The sequence below is a fragment of the Lissotriton vulgaris genome, unplaced genomic scaffold (genome assembly GCF_964263255.1).
Source record: "Lissotriton vulgaris unplaced genomic scaffold, aLisVul1.2 SCAFFOLD_2376, whole genome shotgun sequence".
In the NCBI taxonomy this organism is placed as follows: domain Eukaryota; kingdom Metazoa; phylum Chordata; class Amphibia; order Caudata; family Salamandridae; genus Lissotriton; species Lissotriton vulgaris.
In genome coordinates this window covers 261140-282776 of record NW_028246622.1, presented here as the reverse complement: position 1 = coordinate 282776, position 21637 = coordinate 261140, and the positions used below count along the sequence as shown (strand labels likewise).

General features: G+C 43.9%; 2 non-coding genes across 2 annotated transcripts; both read left to right on the top strand.

Annotated features, from left to right (window-relative positions):
- The first annotated feature begins 13605 nt into the window (after positions 1-13605).
- Positions 13606-13691, top strand: TRNAY-GUA (transfer RNA tyrosine (anticodon GUA)). The gene is given in 2 exon segments: positions 13606-13642; positions 13656-13691. It is a non-coding gene; the product is annotated as a tRNA-Tyr (tRNA).
- A 502-nt stretch (positions 13692-14193) lies between these two features.
- On the top strand, positions 14194-14265 carry TRNAA-UGC (transfer RNA alanine (anticodon UGC)). The gene has a single exon. It is a non-coding gene; the product is annotated as a tRNA-Ala (tRNA).
- The last annotated feature ends 7372 nt before the right edge of the window (positions 14266-21637 follow it).

Sequence of the window (21637 nt, the reverse complement as noted above, 5' to 3'; positions counted from 1 at the left end):
GACCCTACCCTATCATTGAAAAGAAGGGAGAAGTCACCTACTTGGTTGACTTTGGCACCCCTAGGAGCCCCCACAGGGTGCTCCGTGTAAACAGATTGAAAGCATTTGTTGACAGGGAGGACATGAGTCTCCTCATGGCCACAGATGGGGAACAGGAGGAAGAGAGTGACCCTCTCCCAGACCTGCTTTCCCAGAACCCTGATGATGGTTCAGTTGATGGAGTAGCCTTGGCAGGCAGCCTCACTGAGCAGCAACAGGTGGACTGCAGACAGGTGTTGCAGGCCCACAGACATATGTTTTCTCTCACACCCAGCCAGACTAATTGGTGCACCCATGAGGTGGACACTGGTGACAGTCTGCCTGTGAAGAATAAGATCTACAGGCAACCTGACCATGTCAGGGATTGTATAAAGGCTGAGGTGCAAAAGATGTTGGAGCTTGGAGTGATTGAGCCATCGGAGAGCCCATGGGCTAGCCCAGTGGTCCTTGTGCCAAAACCTCATACCAAAGATGGGAAGAGAGAAATGAGGTTTTGTGTGGACTACAGAGGTCTCAATGCTGTCACTAGGACAGATGCTCATCCCATTCCAAGAGCAGATGAGCTCATTGATAAATTGGCTTCTGCCAAGTTTCTGAGCACATTTGATTTGACAGCTGGCTACTGGCAAATCAGACTAGCTGAAGAGTCAAAAGCCAAAACAGCATTCTCTACCCCTAGTGGACATTATCAATTTGTGGTAATGCCCTTTGGTTTGAAGAATGCACCTGCCACCTTCCAAAGGTTGGTGAATCAAGTCCTTGCTGGGTTGGATGACTTTTGTGCAGCATATCTAGATGATATTGCTGTCTTTAGCTCCACCTGGGAGGATCACCTGATCCACCTGAAGAAGGTTCTAGAGGCCCTACAAAAGGCAGGCCTGACTATCAAGGCTACTAAGTGCAAGATAGGGCAGAGCAAGGTTGTGTACTTGGGCCACCTAGTAGGTGGGGGTCAAGTTCAACCACTGGAGAGCAAGATCCAGACCATACAGGACTGGGCTCCTCCAACTACCCAGACACAAGTCAGAGCCTTCTTGGGCCTGACTGGGTATTACAGAACATTTGTAAAGAACTATGGGTCCATTGTGACACCATTGAATGACTTGACATCCAAGAAGATGCCCAAAAAGGTTCAGTGGACAGTTAGCTGTCAAAAGGCATTTGATGACCTGAAGAAGGCCATGTGCTCTGCACCTATCCTGAAGAGTCCTGACTACTCCAAACAGTTCATTGTACAGACAGATGCTTCTGAGTTGGGGGTGGGAGCTGTGCTTTCACAACTTAATCAAGATGGTCAAGACCAGCCCATTGCTTTCATTAGCAGAAGGCTGACCCCCAGGGAGAAACGTTGGTCAGCTATTGAGAGGGAGGCCTTTGCTGTGGTTTGGGCCCTGAAGAAGTTGAGGCCATACTTGTTTGGTACTCACTTCGTCAGCGCCGTATCCTCATCCTGTTTCAACATTCTTCGCATGCTCAAAAAAACATTTCGCTGGATCCCCACCGAAACCAGGAAAACAGTCACCCATGCTCTGGTCACGAGCCGACTGGACTACGGAAACACCCTCTACGCAGGTACTACCGCTAAACTCCAGAAGAAACTCCAACGAATCCAAAACGCCTCAGCCAGGATCATATTAGACATCCCGCGCAACGAACACATCTCTGGTCACCTGAAAGACCTCCACTGGCTACCCGTCAATAAGAGAATCACTTTCCGACTGCTAACCCACGCACACAAATCACTCTACGAAATCGGACCAGAATGCCTCAACTCACGACTGTCCTTCTACACCCCCTCCCGCCAACTACGCTCTTCCAGCCAAGCCAAGCCTCTGTACCTCGCATCAACAAGACCACCATGGGAGGCAGATCCTTCTCATACCTGGCTGCTAGAACATGGAACTCACTCCCCACTTACCTTCGCCTTACCCAGAACCACCTAGCATTCAGAAAGCAACTTAAAACGTGGATATTTGACAAGTAATCCTCCTCCCCTTCCTAAGCGCCTTGAGACCCTCTGGGTATGTAGTGCGCTATATAAATTCTCTGACTTGACTTGACTTGACTAATTCAGACAGACCATAAGCCCCTCTTGTGGCTAAATCAGATGAAGGGTGAAAATCCCAAACTGCTCAGGTGGTCCATTTCCCTACAGGGGATGGACTTTACAGTGGAGCACCGCCCAGGGACTGACCATGGTAATGCAGATGGTCTCTCCAGGTACTTCCACTTAGAACATGAAGACTTATCTGGTCAAGGTTAAGTTTAATGTCCCTGCGTTTGGGGGGGTTTGTGTAGGAGAGTAGGGTCTGCTATCCTATGGTCACCCCAATTTTTGCTTTTTGCTTCACTGGTTTTCGACTTACTGAGGCTGTGGGCCTGCTAATCAGACCCCCAGCCTGCTGTTCTCTCTCTAAATTTATAATACATGTGCTATAGGTACATACCACAATTGGAAATGGACTCCTTGTCAGCCCCTGTACTGTGCACTATAGGTGCTCAGGGCATAGGTGCCACCAAGGCCTACCAGGGGCTGAAGCATAGCTTTTGCCACCCCTGGCTGGTTCTTAAATTGACACAACTGGCTGATCACTCAGCTGGGGCAAGTGGGTGTAATCACCCCTTGCTTAGATATAGTATACCTATATCTAAACCTATATCTGGACACATCTATAGCCTGTAAGCCACTCCTATGGAAGGCCTCATCAATCCTGGAGGCAGAGTGCGTGGTTTTATGTGAGATGGAGCTCTGGCATGAGCTGAGCCTGTCTGCAGCTGTCGGGAACAACTCCCTAAGCTGATCCGGGATAATGCCATACCATATACTCTTAAGCGCCTTATAATCCTCGCGGTTATATAGCAACTTTGGTTTGGCTTTATCAAAACATGTCGTGTAAGGTGTCATACGAATTGGAATACTACCCCCTCGCCAGTTCTGGTGACGGGGGTAGCATTCCACCCTTCTAGAGGGATAAGACATGTTACTTTACTGAAACGCGGTTGATTTAAAATGAGCCTCAGATCCACAAAATGGATGCCTCTGCCACAGACACGGGTCTGGCCTCCTGCTGCTGACCGAAACTCAGCATATGGTGGCCTGGACAAAGAGTTTCCTGTCGCAGGGCGGTGTCAAACCACCCCAGACAGGAGATAGTGGATTGTAGTAGGGAGGTTTCAAAGAAACCAGACACTGCCTGGGGAGCACAAGGCTGCCCCTTGCATAATCCGGCCAAACCGGTTCTGGGGCCTCCCAGCCCCTGTCCCAGCGCGGCCTGGATCAAAGGAAAGGGGTGTAACCACCCCCTTCCTGGGTCCCACCCATAGGAGGGGACCTAGCAGGATGTCCAGCCCACAGATTCGAATAAGAGTGGGAGCAGTGCCAATGCAACTCAGATCATCCTGAAGAAACATAAGAAACGAATTCTGGACCCTTCGACTTTCTACTCAACATAGAAGACGGAAGAATCTCCCTTGTGGTCAAGGAGTGACCACCCTGTGCAAACAGGTACCAACCAGCCCTCGACCCTTGCTTTGTTGCAGTTCCCGACGGAACTCGAGCGACAGAGATCGACGAGATCAAGCTTGCCTGCCTTCTCCCTGCCCGATCCACAGTCCCTGCAGAGCTGAGACCAGTGGAGGCGACCGGAAGCGTGGGGCACGCCATCTTGAAAAGGCCACGAGACGCTGACCGTGCAGCCCACGAGTGATCCTCGAAGCTGTGCACCGGGGTTTGAGAAGCCCCCACCCCGAGCTACACTTGCACCAAAGCTACCCCCTCCACACTCGACGAGTGCTGCGTGGGGCCCTTCTGCTTGTTTTGGCTCGACGCGTTGGCCCGGTCACTTGCCAGCTGGCTTGTGGCCCCTGTGCCAACGAAACTTTGAATACGACTTGCTTTTCTGGTTGCTCCAGATCTGCACCAGCTCCTGTAAAAAGGAGCCCCCACTCTGACCCTCCTGGTTTGAGTGATAAGCAATCTCCCGGTTCCGCGTGGATTGCTTTTGCCAAGTGCTGTTTGCTGCAATCTTGAAGCCGACGGTGCTGACGGCGAGAGCCTACGTGGGACAGATTGTGACCTGCTCCTGGACGTCACAGATGCCCCAGAGCCCACGTGACAGCGGAGAGAAGCCTATCAACAACCACCTGATTGCGCCCGACATTGCCTGGTTCCGTCCTGGTTCCACCCTGGTCACTGCTGAGTGACCCAGACTCTGTCCCCTCTGCTTTCAGGTACTTTTCTACTTCGATCCACCCGTGGATCGCACCGGACACTTCTGCTTCACATCGCCTGCAGCTGCAACAGCTTCAAGCACCAAGAGCCTGCGTGTCAAAACCCGACGCCACTTCGACCCTGTGCACCCACGGCCTGTGGGTGAGGTAACATTGCAACGCCGGTGTTTCCACACTGGTACACACCTCTAGGGTCTGTGTCTAAAGTTTTGTTCCTCTAGGTTCAGCGGAAGTATCTTTTAATTCACTTTGTGTAACTTTTACGCACCATTGACATTGCATTGGTGCGAGCCGCACTTTCCGTGCTGCACCCGTCTCCTGTGGGCTACTCCCGACTTCAGCATTGCTTGTCCTGACTGCTCCCAGCGAATCTCTAGGCCCTAGGCCTAACCACTGTTCGATTGGTATCTCTTATACCACTTTTTTAGTATATGGTTTAAGTGGCCACCGGCCCTTATCCAAAATTGTGCAACTTTGTATGTTATACTGTGCTTTTGATTTAACGCTTGTGCCCCTTTCCTCATAAAGAGTACTGGGGAGTAATTTAGAAATAAATACATATATTTTTACAATATATACTTGTGTGGTGTCCTTTCATTTGATTACAGGATTGTATGTGGTAAAACAGCTCGCTTAACACGACCTCTTAAGTTAAGCCTTTAAGGCTGCTTAGTCCATGCTACCTCTAGGATAGCTTGTCTAACAAGGTTGACTTACAACCTGACATCTTTGGGGTTTGTTTGGACTGATACCAAGTGGTTCCAGAATTGGAAACACTACATATCAGGCCAACTTCTCACAGGGGGCGTAGCCTCTGCAGTCTGTGTTTACAAAAGTAAACATCTGAGGTTAAAAGCAATAAACACACATTTTTAGGCATTTCCTTCAGTGTTGTCCCTTTCTGACATCATTTCAATTTAAAAGACAAGAATGTAAAAGCTTTTTTAAAAATCAGGTAGGATAAGAAACGACTGTAATGGGAGGGCAGGGTAAACATTCTGAAGTACAAATGTTTTCATGTTTATTCATGTCAAATGTAAACAAGTTCTAAATCAAAATATGTGTTGGTGTCAAGGAGCTGAGAAATAAGAAGGATCAGCAGGTGCATGCTACGGCATTCTCAGGACCACTCGCAAAATCCTCCCCTTCTCCCTCAAGACACTAGGAAGCTCATCATTCTGAGCCTATTATTATCTAGACTCGACTAAGGCAATGCTCTGTATCTCGGCGCCCCCAAAAAAGTCATTGCCAAACTACAGGGCTTTTTTTTTTTTTTTTATCCTCATATTGCGGTTTGGGAGAAAGAATGACAGGTATTTGGGAGACCAGCATCCAATGAGCCAAGTATTTAACTTGTGTTGCCCCTGATCGTCTAACGGAAGGTACAGAGGGCCTTGCTCTTGGTTTGATCCATTCTCCACTGCACACCTCCATCTTATTCAATAATTCCATCGTATCGGTAGATCTTGACCCATTAGGTAATTGGCAGACTTCAAGTCATGCCAGGAATCATTGTCCGCTTAATCATTGGAATCAAAAAGAAAAAGAAAAAGAAAAGGAAAAAAAAAAAAAAAAAAAAAAAAACAGAAAAAACACAGCACAGGGGCCTTTTGTACAGAGAGATAAGTTATTGTCTGGATTCGATATACTTTTCCAAAATCTCCCAGTATTTCATATTTTTGTTTTGTTTGCTTTTTCTATCTAGGTTACTAATTCTTATTGCAGTGTTTAACCAGCTTTCATGTGTTGGTGGAGATGGTTTTATCCAGTTAATACATATCTCTCTACGTGCTAAGAGAATCATAACAAATAATAAATTTTCTTGATGTTTATCTAGCTTTGTCTGGTTGGGTTGAGTATTAAAGTATATCCCAAAAATAATTAAAGTAATACTCACAGTTATTGGAGTTGCCAGCATTGCAGTCAGGGTCTTACCTATTTCTTGCCAATACGATGTAAGCGAAGGGCACCCACCAAACATATGTATATCATCCGCTTTTTCCTCTCCACATTTACTGCATGATTTTACTGCTGCTCCTCTGAATTTTGACAGTTTTTTAGGAGTCCAGTACGCTCTATGTATGGAGAAAAGGTGGTTTCTTTTTAGTGATGCGGCCTTTGCACAGCTCCAACATTTTTCTACTGATTTGTTCCACAGTTGGCAGAGATCTGAATCTTCGCTTTGTAGGTCTTTCTTCCATATCTTTTCAACAATTGTTTGATCTTCTTTTCCTGTCTCAATTAATGCCCAGTACCATTTTGATACTTCCTTCTTTATTGTCGTTTCGCTGATCATTTCTGGTTCTAAATTCTCCGGGTCCAAATCTCCTTTTGGAATGGTGCTTGCCCAGCTGCTCAATTGGTAATATTTAAACCTCGAAATTTTATGATCTGCTATTCTTTGCAAGTGGTCCCATGATAGCAAGGAGTTCCCAGATAAAAGTTGTCCCCATTTTTCAATTCCAGCTTGTCTAATTGGTTTTGATAAAGAATCTTTTAAGCAATCAGGGGTGCCTGGGGAATCCCATATTGGAGCCAAGTTACTATAGTATGGAATCTGTGTGATTGATCTTATTTGATTCCAGATCTTAACTGCATTGTTCAGAACTTTCAGTTTGACTTTTTTGAAAAATTTCGGATGGCCGAATTTGAAGAGGAAATGGTCCTCCCCCTTTGTCAAATGAAACAAATGTGTTGGGTATGCTTGATGTGCTTTTAATAAGACCCTAATGTTTTTGAATTGAAAAGACCTGTAATATTCATATATATCCGGACTTGCAATGCCCCCTTGTTCCTTCTTTCTCCTAAGTTTATTCCATGAGATTCTTGTGCCCTTGGATGCCCAAATAAAACTAGCTATTTCTCCTTGTATCTTTTTTAGGGCTTCCTTTCTAAATTCCAATGGAATATTGTTAAAAAGATATGTGAATTTTGGAATGATTGACATTTTGATTATATTGGATTTACCTATGAAGCTTAGTGGTAGACCTGACCAGGTTTTCAACAGTTTTCTCGTTTCATTCACAACACGTGTGAGGTTTGTTTCTACTAGTTTTCCAAGATCTTGAGTTATAATAATTCCTAAGTATTTTATTTTATCTTTCAAAAGTGGTGAAGATAATTGTGAATTCCAGCTCATTATTTCCGTTTTATCGATATTAACCAGATATCCAGACACTTTACCAAATTTATTCATCTCTTCCTCGATTGCCAGATTAGAGTTATTATAGTCATCTGTGAGCACCATTAAATCGTCTGCATAGAGCGCTACTTTTCTTGTCCATTGTGAGTATCTAAACGGTGTAATGTTAATATTGTTTCTGATAGAGCATGCCAAAGGTTCAATGTATAAATTAAAAAGTAATGGAGATAAGGGACAGCCCTGGCGTGTACCCCTTTGGATCTCAATATTTTCCGTGAGATTGCCATTAACAGCCACCTTTGCTCTCGGGCTAGAGTATATTTCCCTTACCATGTGATTAAAGTTAATCCCGAATTTACTTCTCTCTATGTTTTTGGTTAGAAAAGCCCAGTTAACCCGGTCAAAGGCCTTAGCTGCATCATAAGTAAGGAGTGTAAGGGGCAGATTTTCATGTATAGCTATGTCGATTGTTGCTATGAGCTCATGTGTAATTTCTTGTATCTGCCTTCCCTTAATAAAACCTTTTTGATCTGTATCAATTAATTTAGCCATAACCTTAGATACTCTTTTCGCTATTATATTCATGAAGATCTTATAATCACAATTTAGGAGCGATATTGGTCTGTAAGAAGCGCAGTTCTTCGGGTTTTTTCCTGGTTTTAATAATATGCTTATTGTAGCGTCGTGCCATGAGTCTGGGAGTCCTTCATGTTCTATATATGTTTTATTAAATATTTCAGTTAAAGGTTCGATTAATGTTTCTTCCAATGCGATATAGAATTCATTGGGCAGAGCATCTGGACCTGCAGCTTTTCCCTTCGTTAGATGACTTATGGTGCTCCTTACTTCTTCTACTGTAATTACGGCATTCACCGCTTCCGCTTCTTCCTCTGTCAGACACGGGAGTTGAATCTTCTCAAGATAATTTTTGATTTCTTCCTCCGTAGGATTTGTGTCTTCCTTGTATATTGAGGTGAAGAAATTAAAGAATTTGTTTCTAATTGCACTATCATCTGAGTGAGTGAGTGATTGATCTTGGTTATATATATTTGATATATTATTTCTGGATTGATCTGTTTTCGTTTTCCAAGCTAGAAGTTTTCCGCATCCTTCACCATACTCATGGTTTGCTAATTTACTGCTCTCCCATTTCTCTTTGATTATATTCTCTAAATAGACTGTCAGATTTTCTTTTGAGTTACGAAGTTTTTCTTCCAGATTTTCCTTTTGTGTTATTGGAACATCACCCTCCAAATGTAATTCATCTTCTTTGATTTCTGTTTCCAACTTTTGGATTTCCTGTTTTTTTTGTTTGTGTTTATAAGCGCCTAGACTAAGCAATTTCCCTCTGATAACTGCTTTATAGGCATCCCATATCATGCTATTTGCTGTGCTATTTGCGTTATCTTGGAAGTATTGTTGGGTAGTTAATATAAGTTCCTCCACGCATCGGTCTTCTCTTAAAATTGTGCGGTCAACTGTCCACCTGCTAGGCATTTGTAGTTGCGGTAGTGTTATGTTTAATTGAACGGCAGAATGGTCCGATAAGTGAGCGGGTAAGTGTTCGATACTTTTAACTTTATCTCTCAAATTTTTGTTTAATAGAAAGAAATCTATTCTTGATTTGTGCCCTAATTTTTTATTGTGGAAAGTGTACGGGTAATTCTTTATTCCTTTTAATTTCCACAAGTCTTCAAGCAGTAAGTCTTTTTTATATAAGCCTAACCACTCCCTCATCTTCGGTAAGTTCCACTGCTTTGTTGGTGGGGATCTATCAATCTTAGGATCTCCTATCAGATTAAAGTCCCCTCCCATTATAATTGGAGCTGGGTATGTTAGGAGCTCGGAGTAAAGTTTTTGGAGTGGCTCCGCGTCGTCCCTGTTAGGTCCGTAGTAACCCACAATAGTCAAAATATGGTCTTCAATTCTGACTTTGGCGATTACCCATCTACCTTTACTGTCCACCTTGTCCTCTTCTACTTTGGCTTTGAGAGATTTCTTTATAATAATTACTACCCCTTTTATATTACACTCTTGCGTGGTATGTATACTTGCTCCAATCCAGTTTAAGTTTTTTGCTAGCTGGGACCATTCCTCGTTTGTTAAGTGCGTTTCTTGTAAGATAATAACTTCACTCTCTGTTTCTTTGAGATATTCCATAATTCTTCTTCTTCGTGATGGTGTTCTGAGCCCATTAACGTTCCATGTTAAAATTTTTATAGATTTCTCTTTTGCCATTTCAACTTGATTTTGTATTTGAGCCCGCTCATTTTTTCTCCCGTGCCAATCTTTTCATGTTCCAATTTTGAGGATTTTTTTTTGTTTTTTTTCCCTACTTTGCTCCCCACCCTTGTGTATTTACAGTTCTGCATTTTTGTGATTTCCTTTCGGTTTCCCTCCCCGAGGAAGCCTCCCTTTTCTTCTTCCAGGTGTTCCTCCACCCGGTTTCGTGCTCCGTTTTCTCCAGGTGATTTCTTCTTTGAGTTTAAATTAGTGATTGCTTCAACCCATACATTTCTATTTGTCTTTTCTTTTCTGCGTCTTTTGAATTTTGGTTCATTCTTGTTTTAAATATGTCGAACATATCGAGTGTGTCTGAATCAGCCCTTGATTTGGTGATTATTCCTTGTTTTGTTTGTCAATTTCAATTTGATCTTTTATTAATTGAATAAGGTTCTCCACCTCCTTTGCGTCCCTTAGGTTGTGCATTTTGTTTCGCCACATTATTCTGAGCGAAGCGGGAAATTTTAGCTGTACGCTTGCTCCAAGTGCTTTTAGCTCCTGCATATACTGCCCCAATTCCCATTGCCGATCTTGTGTTATTTTACAGATATCTGATCTGATGCGAAATGACCAGCTCATTTTGTTGAAGCTTCCAACCTTTAAACCCTCGCTCAGTATTTTTTCCTTCAAGGTGTATGTTCTGAAATTTACCAAGATTTTCCTCGGGGTTTTCCTCTCTTTGCTTTTTCTAAAAGGGTCTCTATGTACTCTCTGGATATCTTCCGCTAAGTTGTGTTCTTTAGTCCATGGAAGGAATTCTTCTAGTAGAGATATTACGTAGGTCTTAATGTCCGTACCCTCTGAATTCTCAGGGACATTCAGCATGCGAATATTATTTCTCCTTCCCTGATTTTCCAAAGATTCAAGTTTCTCTTTGACTATTTTGTCGTTGTCTTTCAAGTGTCTTATCTCTCTTTGAGTGTTGTCAACTCTCTTGTTTAGTGAGCTCAACTCGCTCTCTACTGCAGTAACTCTGACCCCTAAGTCATTTATTTTTTGGTCTAGACTTTCTACCGCTTCTTGTATTTTGTTCTGATTCGTCTCAGAAATTGCGAATTTTTCACGCATTTCCCCCATTATTTTATCCATCATTTTGCCCAAACACAGCTCTAACAGGTTTCCTGCAGCACCTCCGTTTTCTTGCTCGTCTTCGTAAAACTCTTGAGTGTCTCGGGACTCTTTGTCATTTTCGCTTTCAAATTGTGGTGAAGCACTCGTACTTGGTTGAGCTGATTGGGTTAATTGAGTTGTTAATAGTGGTTGTTCCATTGAGGAGTTCATATTTATGAAAGGGTCAGGTGAAGATACCGACTGCATACTTCCTCCTTTCAAAGCTTGCTCGCCTACAGGCTCCCCAACTTCTTTTCCCAACTTGAGGTTAGTATTTAAGGTGCCTGTTGGAGTACTTGAAAATTGTGAAGACAACGGTTCTAGTATGCCTTTTGAATTTGTTGCGTCGATCGTGTTATTTGTCTGATCTTGGTTTCCCCCTCTCACTTGTACTACTTGTTGTACTTTAAAATATGATCTCAGCGAAGGAGTAATCTTTATTCTCTTCTCTTTAGGTTTTTTTGATCCTCTGCTTTTTATACTCTCCGTTAAATCCTCTAATCGCGGAGGAATTTTCACAGCCTTTTTTGTGTTCTTAGGGGTCATACACTTCTTCTTTGTTGGCAGTAAAAGCTTACTTAGACCTTGATTCCTGAGACAGTATGCTGATTTCTTTTTCCCCTCTTCCAACCGTTCTTGTCCCGAAAGGAGAGGCCCTTGAAGATTCCCTGTATCCTTCCTTGCTCTGGATCTAGTGAAATAATTGATGTTCAGAGGGGTTCCCTCCTTTTTGTTATTTTCACTAACCCCTAGTGTTGAAATAGTGAGATAATTGTGGGTATTATCAGTGTTTTTAATTTGTGGGGCTTTATTTTCTTGAAACTCTGGTTCTGGGCCTGGTTCTGGTGCTTGTGTGGCTGATTCTGCTTCAATTGTGCAATTGGGTAATCCTCTCTCTTCCACTAGAGGGCACCAAAGACTTTCTTCGTTTCTTTCACACATCCAGCAAACATATGTTGATTTTCCTGCTTTAACTTTATTCCCCCTCCAAAAACGCCCTTTGCTATAAAGTATATTGTGAAGGATGTCAGATATAGCCCTGTTTTTGAAAGTATGGGCTTGAGTGTCCTCTCCTGAAACTGACTCGATGCACTTTTCGTCAGCTCTTCTCCCCTCTGTTATCCTACAACCGTTCTCCACACGCACTGAAACTGACTCAGCGTGACCCCACTCGCCGCAGTCACCGCTGCAGTTACCGCTGCCTCTTCCACTCTTGCCCCGGAAGCAGAAGCGTGCTGTGAGATTCCTCTTTCTGCTCTCACCGGCGGCTTCGCGAGCTCTTTTCCACTGGAGGGGCTGCAGCAAAGACGCGACCGGGACCGACACTGAGACCGAGACCTGCGCTGAGTCAGATTGCAAGCCTGTCATGGGAGCTCCCCTCCACTCGCACGCACAGCTCCCAGGGGAAAGAACCCGTACTGCAGGTAACGGGAAAGCTGTCCAAGAGCTTCCAGTGTCGGGTGGCGAGGAGGCGGGGGGAATCAAATCAGATGTCAGGGAAATACAGTAACGCTGCCGAGACCGAGACTTAATACTGCTCGTTTCTTTACATGTGTATTTAAACCTTTTAAACCGTCACCATTCTACTCGCCTTTACTCATTCTGCTTCTATGGGTTGGGAAGCATGTGCAGTGATTACCTGGAGACTTTTCACGGAGCTCACGACCAGCGTCTTCAGCCAGCCGCCATCTTCCTCCTCCCCAACCCAAACTACAGGGCTTACAAACTTTTGCAGCTAGGCTCTTAACAGGCACCAACCGTAGGAGCTCTGCAAAACCTTCCCTGAGATCAGTACACTGGCTCCCTGTGCAGGAACGGGTCTATTTTAAAACGCTCTGCACGACTCATAAAATCCTTCATGATAAGGGCTCCCCCATTCGAAAACATCTGATTAGACATCATGAAACCCCAAGAAACCTGCGCTCTTCCCATTCCACTTGGCACACGTACCTAGGATTAAAAGGGCTCGATCAGGGGGTCGCTGTTTCTCTTATATCTCCCCCAAGTTATGGAACTCCCTTCCCCCCCTCTGCGTGCAGAACCCAACCTTCTCACGTTCCGCAAGCTTCTGAAGACCTGGCTCTTCCCCTAACTCTCCTCCTATCCTTCTACCTTGTCTCTAGCGCTGGGACGCTCAAGGGCAGCCATGCGCTCTTAAATCCTGCTTTCATTTCATTTCATTTCATTTCATTGTTAACATGGGGCTGTGGATCATAACGCTGATTCCACCCCCCCATATTATCAATGCACACATTAGCGCATGAAAACAACGTTTGTTTTCATGCGCTAATGTGTCATATCGCCGATTATCGCCGGATTTCATTTCGCCTGCGTGATGCGCATTGATAATTGCGCGCTATCACGGTGAAAAAATCCAGCGATATGGGAATGTGCGTTGTGCGTTTTCTAACGCACTTCTAGGTAATATGCCCCAATGTCCGTGCTTCAGTGGGACCAACAGCCAGCAGCCCTCACTCCATCCCCGGTAGGGTTAATGGCGCAGAGATATCACCATTTCAGGAGGGATCATTTCTTCCCATTTACAAATTTACAAACATACGACGACGTGAGCATTTCAGTTGCATAAGTCTATCTACCCAATTTCATGCAGACCTTGCCTAGCTTTATAATTGTGCAGCAGTAACTGCTGGCACTGATAGCGCCTAGAAACAGACGAACACTTCTCTACAGCTGTCAGTTAACACTATGTGCAGGTCCAAAAATAAAGGAGTCCAAAAATGGCAAAAACATCTGTACTGGAATGAGCTGAAAAAAGAGAAGACAGAGCCGAGCTTTCAGTCCCTTCGATAGCCCAGTTGGTAGAGCGGAGGACTGTAGAGGCACGGCTGTCATCCTTAGGTCGCTGGTTCAAATCCGACTCGAAGGACTTTTTTTTTTTCTTTTTCCATGTTTCCTATGAGGTGCAATGATCATCACCATGGGGGATCCTATAGTTTTTCACGAGTCTCCCGGTAACGTGTCTGTGGCAGGTTTCATTCCTTTCCGGGCCGGGTGCGGGACTCGGAGGAGGGCGGGCGCAGACGGGCAGGAGAGGGGGCGCAGACACCGCAGGACTAAAGGGGACGTGTAGCTTTTCCTCTAACCCGACTGACAGCGGCCCCGACACCCCAGTGCGGAGAGGGGTGTCTGCAAAGCCTGGACTGGCCGGAGTGTGCAGCACGGCACTGCATGGATGGCAAGGAAGGGACACCGCGGACAGAAGCGCTGCAGGGAACCAGCGCCGCGAGCATCAGAGACACACAGCGTGACCCTGGGCGAGGACTGCAGTGAAACCATGGAAAACCTATAACCATATAAATGAACACTAAAACTACTGTCTACATCATGCTCTCCTATATAAGATCCGGTGGAAAACTTTCGTTCATCCAGGGGATGTAGCTCAGTGGTAGAGCGCATGCTTTGCATGTATGAGGCCCCGGGTTCAATCCCCGGTATCTCCAATTGCTTTTTATTAATTTGGATCTCAGAATAAATATACTTATAGCTCTATGTTCACCACCCGGATAATGTGACACCGTCTTTTAGTATTTGTGAGAAAAAAGTGACATCCTACAACATTCCTTCAATGCTTTGAATATTTCTGTTCTGTGATCTTTTATAACGAAGGAAGTGGATCTGACTAGATTAGGCCCACACTGCTCATGTTTGGGGACATGAGTAAAGTAGTTCTTGGATTGTAAAGCACCACAATGCTGCTGCGCGTGGTAGGCTCCGCCCCTTCTATTGAGTGACAGCTCCTGGTCTCCTCCTCCCCTGAACGGCATTATAAACTAGGAAGGAGGGGTGAGGCGAGATTCAATCAATCAATCAATCAATCAATCAATCAATCAATCATAACATTTGTAAAGCGCACTACATACCTGTGAGGGTCTCAAGGCGCTAGGGGGGCGAGGAAGCAGCTAAGGGGCATGAAAAAAGGTGGGGCTCTCTTAAAGGGGAGTGGCTAACCGCCTGGTGTAAACACGTGAGGTACATTTCTGCCATTGCGGATAGGGCGCCACCCAACCTGTATTTTGCCTCCTCCCCGAGCTTCTGTTATTGCATCAAAATATATAAAACAAAAATTGTTCTACAGCTAAAACCAGCCAGGACTATTGGATTTATCAATGGCTGTTAAACGTTTAAAATAATGAGTAACAGCAATGATTTTCTATTTAATAATTAAAATTGAAAATGCTTAAATTCTGAAATTGTGAGACTGTGAATTAAGCATTACTGAGTCTTGCGGCCTCCAGGGGCGGATTGGTAAATCGGACACTCGGGAAATGGCCGAGGGGCTACTATCGTAGTTCCAGCTGTCGGCTGCTATTTGGGCTGTGTCAGGTGTGTTCATATGTCGCCAGGCATTACCTCACTTTTATCAACGGGCAGAGGTGTTGCTCCCTTTCTCTCTCTGGACCGGCCAATTATTGTGTGGATATTGAGCGGGGGCAGACGGCCGGAGCAGAAGTGGCCACACTTGTTTTCAGGTGTTTATAAACCTTCGCCAAAGCAGTGTTTTGAGGAGAGGCAATATGCAAATGTTGGCCACTTTTTTTTGCTGATTTCTAATCAAAGTTCAAAGTTCAAAAGTTTATTATGATTTGGCTCTCATTGAGGGCCACATAAATAACATACGTATTAACATAGCAATAATACATAAAAGCTACATACAGCAACAGGAATAACCACTAATTATCTGCAAATAATGCAATCATCAGCATCTCCCGGAAACACATTAATATATATCTAAAAACTCTTTAAAATATTTAAAAATTCTAGAACAGAACATTTCGTTAGGGGGGCAATAAAGTGCATGGAAGAACATTTTTACATTCACAATTCCCAATTGTAAACAAACTGGTTTTATCCATTTTTGGCGCATAAGGCGCAATACCGGACAAATAAACAGTACATGGTTAAGATCTTGAACAGCATTATTACATAAATTACATAAAGGAGAAACTCCATACCATTTTGCTAGGAGTGTATTAAGTGGAAGCAAATTATGACGCAAAAGGTACCATAATCTACGGACACCATGAGGAATGTTCCAAATTAAGTATTGTTGGGCTAGTTTTGGTGTATAGGTTAGAACCAGGGCTTCCCTTTCTTTATACTTCTGTTGGGCAAGTATATCCAGCTTATAGCAAAGTTCCCAGGACATACTTTTTAACTTTAACTTTAACTCTAGTGGAGAAAGCAAAAATAACGTGCTTTCATCCAGTTCAAGCAGCGAAACCGCTTTTCTAAAATTTTTTACCAGCTGCGAGAACTCATTAAAGTTGCCCAATAATTCCTTTTTTAAGATTTCTCGTAAGGTGCCCGGTTTACCTCTAGCCAAGCAGGCTACCCATCTTACGAGGGCAGCCAACCCCTGAGCCCAACAACTTCGAAGTCCGAATTCCAGCCTGCATGAAGATGTAGAGCAGGCTGAATTAAATGAGGAGATTTTCCTTAGTACCTTTCCCTCCATTTTTTGCATAAAATCCCATTGTTTCAGATCCACTAATTCCATTCCATAAAGGAGGGTAGCAGGAATTTTCGCTCGGAATACCTCCAAGCATAAGGAGAAATGCCTCTTCCCTGTCGCTTTATACAAAGAACATAATCCCCTACCATGAGCCATTGCTTTTCGAGAACTATGTTCGATGTGGGGCTTCTCACTAAGATTAGCAGATATTATTTTGCCTAGAAACATGTAGGAATTAACTACCTCAAGTTTTTCTCCGCTTATTGTCCAGTTGAAGCTACTAGATCTGCACTTCTTCTTACCAAAGATGCACATGATTTTACTTTTAGAGCTATTAATTTTCATATAATGTGCATCAGCGAATTCATTCAATGCATGAAGACGATTAGCGAGACCTTTCGGGGTCAGATCTAAAACAAGTATGTCGTCCGCATACATTAGAATTGATATAGCTGTCCCTCCAATTTTCGGGGCTAGTCCCTCACAATCTGCAACAGTAGTTGGCAAATCGGCCATATACAGGGAAAACAATATGGGTGCCAATATACACCCTTGTTTTAGTCCGTTCCGGGAGGGGATAGATTGAGAAAGACCCCTTTCACCGCCTTGTAACACCTTACACCATGTGTTCCAGTGTAAGGACTGTCGGCTGCTATTTGGGCTGTGTCAGGTGTGTTCATATGTCGCCAGGCATTACCTCACTTTTATCAACGGGCAGAGGTGTTGCTCCCTTTCTCTCTCTGGACCGGCCAATTATTGTGTGGATATTGAGCGGGGGCAGACGGCCGGAGCAGAAGTGGCCACACTTGTTTTCAGGTGTTTATAAACCTTCGCCAAAGCAGTGTTTTGAGGAGAGGCAATATGCAAATGTTGGCCACTTTTTTTTGCTGATTTCTAATCCCAATCCAACCCTGGTGGCCTCTACAGTGTCTCAATCACCCTTGTTTGGTTGACTGTGTTAGACATGTATTCCCTTTTCTCTCCACCTCGCCTCATTTTGCATATCTTGAACCCATCTTTCCTCTTCAGCACCGTTTAGTCTTTTCCCTCTCTCCTGAATGCACATTCTTGCCTCTCCTTCACTTTCTCACCCCTAAACACACACCAGCACCCCCTCATCTATCAGCACTTCATTCACATTTGTATAGAATCAGAATTACAACCAAAATACGTAACCATTTATTATTTATTTATTTTTGCGTTTTCTACAGCACTGGCTCGACCCAAAGGTAACAGAGCACTTTACATGTTTAGCGGTTACATTTGCACAAGTAAAAATAGGAGCACATGATATTCAAAACATACATGGTGAAAGTCAATAAAGTCATTCGGTGCTGGGGAGGAGGACCGAGCATGAGTTTGCCTGGTACGAGTCCGACTGGAAATTGACCAGGAGAGTTGGGTCTATGGGAGGTGAAGGTAATCTCATGCTCTACTTGGGGTACTTGATAAGCATTAGAGACTTGAGGTCTCATTTGAAACAGGAGAAGGAGGGGTTGCAGAGTAGTTCTTTAGGGAGGGAGTTCCAGATTTTAGGGGCGTTACCTGAGAAGGATTTAGTTTGGGATTCATTTTTTTTTAGTTTAGGGGTGTGAGGAGGAGCACGTTGGAGCATCTCAGAACCCAGTTTTCCCCTGCTCGCACTAGATTAGAATCTAGATATCTGGGGGTTGCAGCGTGTAGAGCTTTGTGGGTGATACATGCAGTTTTGTAGATGCATCTTCCTTCGATGTGGAGCCAAGACAGATGTTTGAGAGCTGGGGAGATGTGGTCGAAGCTTTTGGTTCCTGTGATAAGTCTGGCAGCCGCATTGAGGATTGAGGTTACTGGCTTGAGGTGGTATTTGGGGGTTCCTGTTATACTGGCATTTCCGTAGTCCAGTTTCGAGAGGACTAGAGATTTAACAACTTTTTTAAAGTCTTCAGGTGGGATAAACTGTTTGATGTTTTTTAGATGCTTTAGCGTGTAGCATGCACCTCTGGAAGTGTTTTTGTTGTGATCATTCATTGATAGGTTTGTATTTAGTGTGATACCTACGGATTTAGCAGATTTGGATAGTGAGATACAGTTGTTTAGTGAATCTAAGTTTTTGAGCCATTCAGGGATGGGTAGTGGATTGTTCTTTGGGGAGATGAGTGGGAGTTCAGTCTTGTTAGTGTTTAGTTGCAGGTGACTTGTCAAAAGCCAGGTTTGAATCTTGGTTAGTTTAGCGTTAAGATGGTGTATATCGCGGGGGATCTTATTCTGTAATAGAGTTGAGTGTCGTCTGCATATAGGGGATATTTGATACCCACTTGATTTAGGATGACTGTGAGGGGTTCCATGAATAGATTGAAGAGGGCTGGCGAGAGCATGGAAGCTTGAGGTAGTCCTTGAGTTACTGGTGCAGGGACCAAGAAACATCTGTCCTTTTTTATTTCACCATTGCTCTGGGCACTCTGCAGAGAGGGCAAGGAATGGTTGGCCATGTATTCTGAACACCTTTATGACCTATTGACCTTCAGCCTCAACTCCATGGTGTTTAGTTGTGACCCTGTTGCAGGGATTCTGGGCATACACAGAACTATGCGCAAGAATACTGGACTTCAGTGTATAGGGGCTGAGCCTTCCTCCTGCCTAGGGACCCACAATCCCTGAACTGACTAGCTATAGTGTCTCACTCGCTCTCCTAAACAATCACAAAGAGACAAATGTTTAGACACCCCAGAACACAACACTCTCAACTCTCCCAGGAATCGCGGTAACAAGACATACCCTTTCGCTCAATCACTCGTACTTGTCCACAATAAGAATTGACAGAGACACTGTTATAGTTGAAAATGTTTTTGCTCTATAACGCAGAATACGAGCCACTACTAGCAGCAAAACGCATAAACCTAAAACAGTTAGCATTATAGAAAGTTCATAAATTATTAAGGGAGATGCCATTTTATGTAGACAGTAGATAAAGGACAATAAGGCCTAACCAACCTCTCCTTGGTAAGAGGAAGTATTTTTATATAACAGAAAATCTCTGGGCTTTGTCAGCAGACCCCATACCTTAGTGCCTAGATGGTATATCTACATCATAGGAACTGCATGGCTCTTCTCCCTTTAAAGGTCCCTCTCCAAGAGTGTGTTAACCAAACATGCATTCCCATAATATCAAAGCACAAGTCTTCAGCAGCAGCAGCGGTGTTAGCGTGTTTTGTCTAGGTGCTAGGGACTGACCAGAACAGAATAACAATGGGCATTTTTTATCGACCTTGCTCACGCCTTCAGACTAAACTCCAGGAATGGACAGAGAACGCACAAAGCAGACTGTTCTCAGGTGAAAGGCATAAACAGAGTCTTGCAAAAATAAAGTCATGTAGTAACATGTGCAAAATCGGCATCATGGCAATAGAGCTCATGCTAACTTAGCGATGTCGACAATGTCCCTATCGGCCATATAAGTACATGAAGGGGACTCAGTTGAAAGTATGCACTATACAAGTGCAATATGCCTAGGCTTTCCTGTTTTCAGTTTCTATTTTTGGTAAATTCTGGTGGTGTTTTTTCAGTGTTTTCCAGTGATTTCAATACCTCAAAAAACAGTACTTTTCAAAGGTCACTCATTTTTTCGCCATAAAAACAACTGAAATAGTGTTTTACCGGTCTTTTTGGAACGCTTTGCTTTTATTATTGCTTGCTTTTTTCATTGATGCATGGTATATAGACAGTGTTATATAGACAGTGTATGTTCAGTGTTTATGAGGTCCAAATACATTTTTACAAGTCAGACTTATTGTAGTACACCACACAATATTTCTTCAGTGAGTCTTTGATCATTCGTACTCTCTCTTTCCTTCCCATATAAACTTTTATTTGTGAAAAGGCCCTCTCGACGTTGGCATTTGAGACTGGCAAAACAGTCAGTACACAATTTGCCAACTCTGACCACTGACATAGCTTTCCATGCCAATACTGGTGCACCTGAAGGTTGACATTCTCTCGGACAGGTTCTGCAACATATGAGTTGAACTGGGTACATATGCCCGCAGAGGAATTAAACCGGTCAAAAATGAAGCTAACACTTGTGCAGAGCACCACAGTGAGGCTTCATTGACTTCAAACGCCATGGTTGGAGAAGGGACATTTCTATTCTAAAGGAGAAGCAAGAACCTAAGTCTGCAGAGGCCCGGACATAGTGAACACTCTCAAATTGTCTCTATGTCCACACAGCATGAGCCACAGAAAAGGCCCTAGTTGCTGTGATGGCTCTCAGCCTAGGCCCGCAATTAACTCAACTGAAGTAGGTGCCTCTACGGATTAAGACCACTTTGCCAGCTCAGGCAGGAGCTCCGAAGGGGGTGACCTGACAAAAGTTACCCCACAAAAACAGAAAATATGTTCTGATCCCAGGCTGAGCAACAGAACAGGCAAATGTAGGCTGTGAAACAGAGCAGAAATGTTTGCCTACACCTGCGCAGACTGATTAACACACTAGCTAATATTTGTATTGCAAACGTCTGCTAGAAAACTCCCCAATCCAAGCCATTTAAAAGGGGTCTCCACTACATAGCGTTAGTGGGGCCACCATAGAAAACATTCTAGGCAGTACAAGGCAAAAGAGATTCAAGGAGGGGACGAATCTCCAACGCAACACTGGCTCGAAGTTTTCGCCACGAAGGAGCCTGCTAGAGTGCCTCTCACTCCATATGTGGGGTCCCCCTGGATGTACTGCACAGGCCACCTAACCACATGGTTTCTCGAGCTAACCCCGGAAGTTGTTGCTCAATAACCCGTTAGGAGTTCCTCTTCTCTCACAAGATGGGGTCAAAAATAAACAATCTGGGCCTGATTCACAGAACTAACTTAAGACAAAATCCTAAACTTACTACTTTTGGTATTCACAGAAGTTAGGATTTTGTCTTAAGTTTGTCTTAAGACAGACTTAAGACAGACTTAAGACAAAATCCTAACTTAAGTCTATCTTAAGTCTGTCTTAAGACAAACTTAAGACAAAATCCTAACTTCTGTGAATACCAAAAAGTAGTAAGTTTAGGATTTTGTCTTAAATTAGTTCTGTGAATCGGGCCCAATGGCACCAATGACAGGGCCTCGCATGCCTCGACATAATTGTAACTTGGAGTGCCCCTCCCCGTGACACGTAACCCAAAGCTCATATTACAATAATCCCACCGAATAAACAGTGAAATTGAGTTTCCCACCAACATTTCAAATTCTTGGTTTAACTGCCAGATCACGTGGACAGAGCTTCAGCCAGCACCAAAATATTTGACTACACAAGCAGTTTCCAACATTAATGGGGAGGGGCTGCTAATGTGCAGGGCACACATTGAGGGGTGCTCAAATGGGTAACATTCAAATAACAATAA